Source organism: Acinonyx jubatus, chromosome B1 (assembly GCF_027475565.1).
Source record: "Acinonyx jubatus isolate Ajub_Pintada_27869175 chromosome B1, VMU_Ajub_asm_v1.0, whole genome shotgun sequence".
Taxonomy (NCBI): domain Eukaryota; kingdom Metazoa; phylum Chordata; class Mammalia; order Carnivora; family Felidae; genus Acinonyx; species Acinonyx jubatus.
The window spans coordinates 46074064-46086502 of NC_069382.1; the positions used below are offsets into that span (position 1 = coordinate 46074064).

A 12439-nucleotide genomic window follows, 5' to 3' on the forward strand; every position below is an offset into this window, starting at 1 on the left:
GACCTTCAAAACTCCAGGCTTTAAGCCCTGCTGTTTGCAAGAACTCATAAAATTTAGGCCCTCTTGCTTTCCAAGCCAATTGTTATGGAGATTTGTTATCCCTGTATGTTAGTCTGTTTCTTGCCTTTCTCCATGATTGTGGCTTCCTCCCCACCACAGTGGCCACAATCTGTTTCTCTCCCAAGCCATGTCTCCATACTTCCTACCTTCTTTAGTGTGGCCTTTGCTCTACCTTTAGTTGTGGAGTTTGTTTTTCTAGTCTTCAGACTGACTTCTGGAATATTTAGGATGATATAATAGTTATCTAGTTGTATTCACGGGAGGAGGTAAGCCTAGGGTTCTCATACTCCACGGACATTTTTGCTTTGTCCAGCTGATAAAATGTTATTTCCATCACATCATATCAAGGGTACATACAAGGAACATGATGTTACTGTTGGTGTGAACTTTGTTCACAACCTTGTAGTGTTTGTCAGATTTCTCCCCTGCAAAGTTATTATCCATGCCCCGCCCCCATACTTTACTCTTTGAAAACAAAGTCACTATATGCAACCCAATGTAAGGAGAGGGAATTAATTATACTCCATCTCCTTGAAGGGAGAATACGCACATAAATTATTTCAAATTCTTCTGCTTTATGTATTTATTCAATCTGTCATTTATTTATATCAGTATGCACTCATGGGTATTTATTTTATACTTTGGGTTATAATACAATTTCATTTATTTTGTTGCTCAAATTGTTCAAACTTTAGCTATTGTGAGTTTTTTTTCAGATAGCTATGGTATCTCTTTGACATATCCCTTCATGTGTTTTGGGGTGTGTGTGTGTGTGTGTGTGTGTGTGTGTGTTTAGTAATTCCTTACCTTTGGGCACTTCAAGTTACTCCAGGCTCATATTGTCTTCACCTAACCTATCTCTAGATTCAGCCATTTCTCAAAGTTGCCCTCATTCCTTTTATTGGAGAAAAGTATTAGAAACCAAGGTGTAGAGACTAGGAGTGTTTGTTGCTGCTGGTATGTCCTTGCTTCCAGGTCCTCTTAGCTGACAGGACAAGTTAGTATATGTGTGTGTGTTAATCCATGTATTGACAGACACAGAGCTAAGAATATTTCTGTATGTAACAATCTGTATCTATACTAACCTTAACAAAAGTACAAACTGATACCTCCAACTAAATCCATTTTCACACGGATCATTCTAGTCTCTTCCCCTTCATTATCTGTCTGTAACTTAGCCAAACAGTGAAGAAACCTGGCTCTCACTATCATTGTTCATTTACTTATCTGTTCAATTCTAGTACACAAGAAGAAGTATCAATGTTTAATATATCTCCTCATGGAACAATTTTATCAACTAGAATACAATTCTTATGTATAGTCTGTTTTGCCTTTAGTTTGACATATTCTACTCATTTCTAAAGGTACTCAGATCAGCAATCTCCCCCATCCTCCAGAGTGAGGTTGTTTCATACATTTGTAATAGAGTTAGATCATTTTGTCACATTTTGCATTCTATCCTGGAATTCTCCTGACCTCCTACATGTTGTTTATTTAATTTGCATATATTAAGTGCTGTACGGTTCTATGAGTTTTGACAGTTGCATATTGTCGTGTATTCACCATTACAATATCACATGGAATAGTTTCACTCCCCTAAAAATTCCCCTGTGCTTCACTTATTTAACCTTCTCTCCCCGTTCCCCAAACCCCTGGAACTACTGATCTTTTTATTGTTTTGTCTTCTTTTTTTGGTTTGGCTTTTCTAGAATGTCTTTATAATTAGAATCATAGAGTATGTAGCTTTTTCATATTGGCTTCTTTCACTTAAACAATATGTACTTAAGATTTATTCATGTCTTTCTGTGGCTTGATAGCTCATTTCTTATTATTGCTGAATAACATTCAATTGTACAGGTATACCACAGTTTGCTTATCTATTCACATATGGAAGCACATTTTGCTTGCTTCCAGATTTCAGTAATTATAAATAAAGCTGCTATGAACATTCAAGTGCAGGTTTTAGTGTGGACATAAGTTTTCATATCAGTTAGGTAAATATCTAGGAGCATGATTGCTGGATCATATGATAAAGCTGTGTTTATCTTTGTAAGAAATTACCAAACTATTTTCCAAAGTGACTGTACATTTTGCATTTCCACTAGTAGTAAATGAGAGAGTTACTATGAATTACTGTTACTACACATCCTTGCCAGAATTTGGTATTGTCTTTGTTTTCTTTAGCCATTTTGATAGGCTTTAGTGGTATCTCATTTGTTGTTTTAATTTGCAGTTTCTTAACAAAAACGATGATGAACATCTTTTCATATGTTTATTTGCCATCTGTATATCTTCTTTGGTGATGTGTCTGCTCAGGACTTTTGCCCATTTTTTAATTGGGTTGTTTGTTTTCTTACTGTTGAGTTTTAAGAGTTCTTTGTATATTTTGGATATAAGTCCTTTGTCAGATATGTGTTTTGCAAATATTTTCTCCCAGATTGTGGCTTATCTTTCCAGTCTCTTGACAGTATCTTTCACACAACCTAAGTTTTTTGTTTTCTTCTTGTTTGTTTGTTTTATTTTAATAAAGTCCTACTTACTTTTTTCTTCAATCTTGCTTTTGGTGTTGAATGCAAAAACTCATTGGCAAGTCTAAAGTCACTTAAATTTTCTCCTATGTTTTTTCTTCAGGTTATACAGTATTGGATTTTGCATTTAGGCCTCTGATCCATTTTGACTTAATTTTTGAAGGATGTAAGATGTTTCTCTAGTCTCCCTCCCTCTCTCTTTCTCTTTCCTTTTGCTAATTTGGGCATCCACTGTTCCAGCACCATTTGTTAAAATGCCTATTCTTTCTCCATTGACTTTTCCATGCTTCTTTGCTAAACATTAGTTGACTACATTTAGATGGGTCTCTATTTTGTTCTATTGATCCATGTATCTATTCTTTCACCAGTATTATACTGTGTTGATTACTGTGGCTTTGTACTAAGTCTTGGAATCAAGGTATTGTGAATTTTCCAACTATGTCCTTTTTCTTCAACATTGTGCTAGATATTTTAGGTCTTTTGACTTTCCATATAAACGTTAAAACCAGTTTATGTTAATATCTACAAGATACCTAAAAGGGATTTTGACTGAGATTAAATTTAATCTTTGTATCAAGTTAGGAAAAATCAACATCCTAATTATATTGAGTCTTCCAACCCATGAACACAAGATATGTCTCCAATTATTCAGATAAACTTTTGATTCTTTTTCTATCAGAGTTTCATAGCTTTCCACATATAAATCCTCACATATTTTGTTAGATTTATATTTAAGAGTTGTTTTAGTATTTTTCTTTTATTTTAAATTTTAATGGTTTATTGGTGGCATATGGTAAAGCAATTGATTTTAGAATATAAACATTGTATCCTGCAACCTTGCTATACTTGATATTAGTTTCAGGAGCATATTTGTTGATTCCTTGGGATTCTCTACATAGACAATCCTGTCATCTAGGAATAATGAGTTTTACTTCTTCCTTGTAAATATGCCAATACCTTTTATTTCTTTTTCTTATCTGATTGCAGTAACTAGGCCTTCCAGTACTATGTTGAATAAAAATGAGAGAAGACATCATTACCTTGTTACTGGCCTTAGTGGGATAAGCATCCAGTACCTCACTATTAAGTGTAATGGTAGCTGTAGGGTTGTAAGTTCTTTATCAAGTTGAGGAAATTCTGTTCCATTACTACTTTGCTGACAATTTCCATCATGACTATGCGTGGTGGTAAGGAGGGGAGAGAAAGCATTTAATCATCTTATAGTTTAATCTCATTTTGAAGGGCCTGGGTCTCCGGTTTGTAACTTTTACAAGGATTTCTCCATTTTTATAGCTCTGTTCTTCCCTTAGAGGAGACAGGAAAGCTAGAGGGCCTGGAGTGGAAGCAATATTTTCCCCTTATTTCAAATAAGGCTTTGGTTAGATCTTTTTTTCCTGGAGAAAGTCTTTGTTATGGACAATACTCTTAGGTATGTTTCACAGTGACTATTTTCCTCTTGGCACTATGAGAAAGTCTTTCTTAGATCTTCACTTTGGAAAAGTAGTAGATTATTGGAGGTAAACCCCACAAAATCTGGGGATTCCTTTAAGACTGCAGCTCTCAGTAATATCTTCCTTTGTGTGTTTCTAGGAGTTCTGACTCCAGAAACCTTTGCTTTGGGTATGAGCAGACTCTATTGGCTTCCTTCTCTTTCCAGATTTCAAGCTTCTTACATGTTTGAGCTGAGAGCAGAAGTCAACACATTACTTTTTATCTCTAATTTGGAAGCCAAGAAACTGTAGAACCTGGTCTGTATTCCACGTATCATCATGCATTCTATTTGTCCTGCATTCCTTGGTCATGGAAGCAGAGAAACATTTACCCCTGGAATAAATAGGGTAATTTCACTTTAGTTGAGATATAATGAATGAAAACTGGACAGGTAATGAAAATGAATTGTCAACCTTTTGTTATGCAAAACCCTTTTGTTAAATAAAAAGGCAACATTTTTCTGTATGGGAGCAGTTAAGATCATGGAATCATTTATTCCAGATAGTGATTGAGTGCCTATTATATGCCAATCTCTATGAGAGGTTCTGGGGCTATGAGAATGGGTATGATAGATGTACTCATCCTATGTATTTAATTTAAAGTTTAGGGAAGGAAATACAATTATTGTATATTTAATAGTACGATTGGAGGATAATCTTCCAAGTAAGAGAAAAAGCCTAAGTAAACCCTGGAGATAAAAAAGAACAAGAACTGAAAAGAAACAAATTCCAGGAGGGAAGGAGCATGACATTTTCTTAAGTCAGAATCAGAGCAGGAACTACATGCCATATTCAAAAGGACATTTTTGATTAAAGGTAATTTAAGTGAGGAACTGTTTTCAAAAATGCTGATAGAGCTAATGAAAACTACTAGGAGTTGATAAAGTCATTCCACCCATCAAAAGGGGAACAGAGAGGGAATGGTTACCAAACATGGGGGAGAGATATAACTGTAGGAGAGGTCTGCCAGAAAGGAGATCTAAGTCCCAGTTAGGAATGTAACTTCTATCAACTCCTGACCTTTTTAAAAAATGTTTTATTTATTTTTGAGAGGGGGGGAGGGGAGAGAGAGAGGGAGACACAGAATCCTAAGCCATGTGAAGCCCAAAATATTCACCCTCACTAATACGCTATGTATTATTAAAAAAAAAACACAGGAAAAAGAGGAGTTATTGAAAAAGCAATTAATTAAAATAACATACAGATGCAACAGTCTCCACTTGTATGGCTGCTCATAAAGCCTGAATTAAAAGTCAGAGTTTCCTTAAAAAAAGTATTCGTTTTGAGAGAGAGAGAGAGAGAGACTGAGAGAGCAGAGGAGGGGCAGAAAGAGAGGGAGAGACAGAATCTCAAGCAGGCCCTGCACTGTCAACGCAGAGCCTGATGTGGGGCTCAATATCATGAACCCTGAGATCATGACCCAAGCCAAAATTAAGAGTTAGACACTTAACCAACTGAACCACCCAGGCACCCCTAGGTTCCTTTTTTCCCCACTAATTCCATCACCCCCTTGCTCTCTGTCAGCACTTCCTTTGGATGGGATGAACCAAACAATAATTTTCACAGCAGTTAGGTCCTTGGCAGTAATGATCTTACTGGTTTGCCTCAGCTTTCTATTGATTAATGACTATTTAAAAGACAGCTGAGTGAATCTTCTAAAAAATTTTTAATATTTATTTTTTAGAGAGAGAGAGAGAGAGCATGAGCGAGTGGAGGGGCAGAGAGAGAGGGAGACACAGAATCAGAAGCAGGCTCCAGGCTGAGTTGTCAGCACAGAACCTGATGCGAGGCTCAAACTCACAAACTGTGAGATCATGACCTGAGCTGAAGTTGGACACTTAACTGACTGAGACATCCAGGGGTCCCATGAGTGAATCTTCTAGATTCAAGTGAAAGTTCCTGATTTATGCAGTTCTCAGTAAAGAGAGATGGATGAATCATCTCAGCCAGTAAAGTGATTACTTTTTCTACCTATTGGTTAAGCAACATGAAGAGCCTCAAATGGCTGAAAGTCTCAGCTTTCAAATTTGACAGAAAAATGATTATATTCCCCAACAGAAGCACTTTTTTTCTTAGCCACTAAAACCTCCAAACTCACTGTCCTCAAGCTAATGGAGAAGGGAAAGAGGAATTCCTTAAGTGTTAGGTATTGAAATGACCTCTTCATTGACATTCCTTGATGCCAGGACCAATTCACTTTGATTGTGACTAGATATTGTACATGTTGCCCGCATGTGAAAGGTATATGCTGCATCTTGTAGAGAAATATTCTAACCCTAGATCCTATTAGGAATAAATTACTGCTTACTCTGTGATGGAATGAGTTCCATTGTCATCAATCTGTCACCAGGTAATAATGCTCTTTCTAGGTAATAATGCTATACTGGGGCTTAGTGTTGGCGTCTGCTGATGGCACTCTGTGGCACACTGTGAGCAACCTTAGTCAAGCAAAGTTCAGGCTGTTGAGCTCAAGATAAATTTCCATCTTTGCCACCATGACCACTTTCAAAACTATTGCCTTGAGCAAAAATTGGGGTGGCTAGGAAAAGAGGCTGACTGACATTTAGCAAATATGTCACCTTATCCACATTCTCTGCAATGGATGCCTTCTGATGAGCATTTATAAATATGTCTGTATTCTCTTACCATTCTAAGCAACCCAAGTACACACCTCTCCCCAAGTCTTCCATATTATCAGTCATCCTATCTCGTTCTAAGTCCTTGGCCACTAACACTATTAGGCACTGTCCATCAACCAACATTTATCTGTACCTTAGGTCATATTGTCTTCAATAAAAATGAACAACTTGATTTTTCTGCTTAGCATTCTTCATACTGGGAGGATTTCCTTTCAGCATTGATTTTCAGAACCAGCCTTCAGTAGGGCTGTAATGTAGCAACGATCCACTTCTAGCTGGTGCCAGCCTACTATTCATACCTGCCCATAAATCAGGCCTACATTTTTTACTCTTCCATTAACCAATCATATGTTTGAGCTGTGAGAGAGATGGCAACAGAGGGGAAATAGGTGCCAAAGGAATCTGATCATGCACTTTGTTTGTAACTTTCAAACCTTCTTAGATTTGCTCTTATACCTAGCATTTCTATTTCCTATTTGAAAATGGCTACACCATCTGATTTTATGATTCAGTGTATCAGATAACCCCAATTATTTCCTTTTTTTTCTGTGAATTTGTATGCACTCATCACAACAACTGCCCTCCTTAATCCCCATCACCTATCTAGCCCCTCCTTCTACCCCCTTCCCCTTGGGTACTCATCAATTCATTCTCTATAATTGAGTCGGTTTCTTGATTTGTCTCTCTTTTTTCTTCCTTTGCTCCTTTGTTTCTTAAATTCCTCATATGAGTGATATCACATTGTATTTGTCTTTCTCTGAGTGACTTACGTTACTTAGCATTATACTCTCTAGCTCCATCCGTGCCATTGCAATATGATATATATATGTGTGTGTATACACACACACACATACACACACACACATACACACACACACATACCACGTCTTCTTTATCCATTATCGATGGACACTTGGGCTGCGTCCATATCTTGGATATTGTGAATAATGCTGTCATAAACAGGGATTTATGTATCCCTTTGAATTCATGTTTTTTAGTTCTTTGGGTAAATACACAGTAGTGAAATTACTGGATCTTAGGGTAGTTCTATTAATTTCTTTGAGAAAATATTTTTCACAGTGGCTGTACCAGTTTGCATTTCCACCAACCGCGAACAAGTGCTCCTTTTTCTCCACATCCTTGTCAACAATTGTTGTATTCTGAGATGACACCCAGTTCTTCAACAGCATTTTTGGGTGCTCTTCCTGTCCCATTGTTAGGTATCCAATCTCTACCAGAGCCAAGTAGTAATGTAGCAATTGCTTTTCAAAAGAAGATATATCTACAGGAACACATACTGTCTTACTTGAAAACTCTATGGAGCTTAGCTACAGATGATATAAGTCATCTCTATGTTCCACAGATAACTTTTAACACCATTGGGTCTACTGGGTCATATAAGTTAAGTATCAGGGTGACTTACACTGATCCTGCTGCAGAGTCTCCTCTTCCTCCAGACCCCCTTCAAAAAAGATGAATTTTATGTTACCTAGGAACTTAGCACAGCACATTCAAATTAGCCTATGTTGTCTTCCAGAATCAAAAAAGACCCCCGAAATTTTGTGCCTCTTTTTGTTGGCACAGAGGAAGACACTTATCTCCTACTTTAAAAGTTTATCTTTTGTTTGTTTGTTTGTTTGTTTTGACAAGCCCCCTGTCAGTGGACCATTAGAATCTTCACCAATGTGGCAGGCTCTGCACTTTCATTGGGTTTATGTCTCATCTTTTGATATGAGTGTGTCTTACTTAAACATATAAGATATGAAATGAAATGAAACAAATAAGATATGACATGAAATAACTAGGACAAATTAGGAAAATTGTCCGTCCTTAATGTAATGGACCAGTGTAGTCTCCCATGGGATATCAAGATCTTGAAGGTTCATCAGACAATTGCTGGAGAGTGCACTTGTCTCTAAGAGTAGACAGTGAAGGTGAATTACAGTGTTTGCTTCCTAAAGGCAAGCTGCTTTTGGTTACCTTTGGTGATGAGGACGGAAAATAAAGCATTTATTCAGTCAAAATCTGCATATCAAGTATGAAGAGCTGGTTAGTTTGTGTTAGAAGATCCCAATTCTGAAACTATAGCCATGATAGGCATCACCATGTAATTAAATTTATAACAATCTATCGTCTCTCTCTCCAGGCTGCATGTGGGTTTTGCATCTGGCAAACAGGCTAGTTCAATGAGGCAGAAATCACTTACTCCCTAAATCTTTGAAACCCTTAATGGTGGCACCAGTCACTGCAGTAGTCCCAGTGAATACTTTGGGGTTAGTATCCTGGTGAATGGGGGCAATTTCTAGATTCCTGGGCTTCTGAGACCTGGCTTTACTTACCCAAAATTTGTACATGTCCAGGACTGCATGTAATATGATTCCCAAAGCCTGTTAACGCCTATGCAAGTGGTGAGCTTAAACAGACTTTCCCAGTGATATTATCCACCTTTGAAGTTAAAAATAAAAAAAAAAAGGCTAAGAAAAAGGAAAAGTTTTTTTGAGGTCAAGGTCCAAAAGAATGATATATGACCATTAGGGTGTTGTTAGACAAATGGGCCAGATTGCCTTGAGAAATTCTTAATGTTTCAGTCGGGAGGGGAAAAAATGAAGCATGAAACATAAATACAATCCATTTACCAGTAATGGAGGTTTCCAAGGGTGACTTTTTACTTGTTTGGCTTTTAGCATAGCCAGAACTATTGTTCTTTTCCCACATACTGCCTCTTTCTGAAATTAGTAATGGAATAGATATTGTATTTTTATTTGTATGGAATAAAATGGTTCATCTCAAAGTCAGTGGGAAGTGTGAGAGTCTTGTCTTAAAGCATGGACATGCATGCTTATTTTATAAAACATTAAAGAGGCAAGTGTGCAGCTGGAGGATAATTTGGAAGAAGGCACATTTCTTCATCTGATAGTCTTTTGCTTCTGCTCCAAGACAGATCTAGGCAATGCTTCCAATACTGTTTTACCAAAACTTGTCTATATGTGGTGTTCTTTAGAAGTCTATGATAAATTAAATCTAGACTACTAATTTTATCTCTTTTTCCACATAAATTTGCTTTATGGATATAAAATTGTCCTTTCAAATAACACTGATTTAAGTTATCTAATGATATCAACATGCTTTATTTTTCTTATGATTTTCCATTCTTCCTTGTATGATCTGGGCTTTTGATAAGCCAGTAACTTATTGTGTTTTCTAGGAAAACAAAGTTGGGGCATATTAACATTCTCTCCAGCTCCAATACTTTGTCTTGAAGATGATGAGCTGTCACTAGCTCACTCACAGACACCAACATAGAAAACAGACACACTGTCAAAATACATATTATGAACTTTACCTGTTGATATGAGGAATACTTATTTATTCAGAGGAGTTAAGATGGTGGGGCATCATGGAGAACCTGAGTTTGTCTTATCCCTGAATTGCAGCTAGATCAGCACCAAATCAGTATGAACATCTAGGAAGTTGTTTTAAGGATTAATGCAAAAATCTGCATAACTTGAGCCACAGAACTCTGCAGGTACACCGTGCAGAGAGGTAAACTGGGGGAGAGAAAATCTATGGAGGGTAGGGAGCCGGTTTCATGGAGAAAGGACAGAGAGAGAAAGAGAAAAGGAAAGAGGGCACTATATCAAGATCGTGCAAGAAAAGTACTCTCTCCCACCTCCCGAACATAGCTGGAGAGAAAGAGAAATAAAGAGTGAAAACACTCATGGGAGACTGAACAAGAAATCTGTTTCCCAAAAATATTGATGGGGACAAAAGAAAGGGTTTCAAAACCACCAGGATTCTATAAACAGTGAAACACAGAGTCTGAAGTTTCAGAGCTCAGTGCCTGATGCTGCTCTGGTGAGGAAGCAGGGTGAATCTCCAGGAGCAGGCAGAGGGGTCTGAGGTGTCCATGTGCCACATGGGAAGAAGTGGTTCCCCCGCTTGGAGTGCATTTGGTAGGGGACATATGGCCTCCCCACAGACAAAGGTCCCAGTGGGCTCTAGAGAGCAGCCATGTTTGCTGGTATTGGGACAAAGAAATGTGTTGGCTGAGTATTGTGATTTGCCATAATCTCTGAATCTCTTCAACTGAGCAATCACACGAATGTATTCTGGGGAAAGCTGGCACCCAGCCATTGCTCAGTGAGACTCCTGTCAGAGAGTCAACTCAGGTCAAAGCCACGGGGGTCTCTGAAGTGTGGGACTTTGAAACACAACCCCATCTGAGATAAAATTATGAAGGGAGGTGTGCCTAACAGGCAGACAACTTGGAGATAGACAGGACAGATGCCAGGAGTGGATAGAAGTCCGAGGAAAGGAGAAGTGCTTGATCGTGGGTTGGTGAGAGTATGAAGTTCCTACTCCAGAGACTAGGGGGCTGGATGAAGTCATTTCCTTATGCGCATGCACATGTGTGTGTGTGCGCACACACACTGATCCACCCCAGTAAGCTAAGCAGCACCACATAGTGGAGAACAGAGCAGTTATACCAAGCCCTGCCCAACCACACCTTCCAAGCACATCCCCCAGAAGACAAACAAAAGTCACTCTACTAGCTTAGTGTACAGATTATAGAGTGCTTCATAATTTCAGTTCTAGGGGGAACTGAATATAATTTCATTCAGGGTTCATTGTTTGCTGTTCATTTATTCATTTTCTTTGCTTCTGTTTTGCTTAAATTGTTTTCTTTTTTCTTTCTTTTCTCTTTCTTGGATACATAAAGAGAAATATTTATTTTTATTTTTTACTTTAGTTTTTATTTTAAAAAATGTTTTATTCTATTCCATTTCTTTATTTATTTTATTCTATTTTATTAGTTTTTAAAAATTTTTTTAACATTTATTCATTTTTGAAAGACAGAGACAGAGTGCGAATGGGGAAGGGGCAGAGAGAGAGGGAGACACAGAATTTGAAGCAGGCTCCAGGCTCCAAGCTGTCAGCACAGAGCCCAATGCAGGGCTTGAACTCGCAGACTGCAAGATCGTGACCTGAGCCAAAGTTGGCCGCCAACTGACTAAGCCACCCAGGCGACCCATATTTTATTAGTTTTTTAATTTGTAAACTTTTTATTACTTTTTTTTTCTTTCCTTTCTCTTTTTTTTCTCTATACTATCAAGCTTCTTTGAACAAGCAGACTGGAACACACCTAGTATCCTGCTTCCTTTATTTAATTTTTAATTTTGTTTTTAATTTTATTATTATTTTTCTTCTTCCAAAATGACAAAACAAACGAATTCATCCCAAAAGAAAAAACAGGAAGAAATGACAGCCATGGACTTAATCAACAGAGATAAAAGTAAGATGTCTGAACTAGAATTTTGAGCCACGATAAGAAGAATAATAGCTGGGGTTGAAAAACGCATAGAAGACACCAGAGCATCCTTTTCTATGGATATAAAAGAAATAAAATCTAGTCAGGCTGATATTAAAATGCTATAACTGAGATGCAATCTCAAATGGATGCCATGACGGCAAGGATGGATAAAGCAGAGTAGAATTAGCTATACAGAAGATAAACTTATGAAGAATATTGAAGCAGGTAAAAAAGAGGGAAACAAAGGCAAAAGATAATGATATGAGACTAAGAGAACTCAGTGACTTTAAAAAGTAATAACATCCGAACCATAGGAGTCCCAGAAGATGAAGAAAAATAAAAAGGGGCAGAGGTTTATGTAAACAAACTATAGCAGAAAACTTTCCTAATCTGGGGACAGACACAGACATC

At 37.5% G+C, this 12439-nt stretch overlaps 1 long non-coding RNA gene across 2 annotated transcripts in view; it reads right to left on the minus strand.

Moving 5' to 3' along the window:
- The window catches only part of LOC128314398 (uncharacterized), a 734161-nt gene that overhangs the window by 145569 nt on the left and 576153 nt on the right, over positions 1-12439 (minus strand). Inside the window, exon 6 of one of the 2 annotated variants that reach the window (XR_008295998.1) lies at positions 7618-8179. The exons of the other annotated variant lie outside the window; for it this stretch is intronic. This is a non-coding gene — a long non-coding RNA (uncharacterized LOC128314398). Of the gene's footprint in view, positions 1-7617; positions 8180-12439 lie in introns of those variants that run through there. 2 annotated transcript variants of the gene reach the window in all.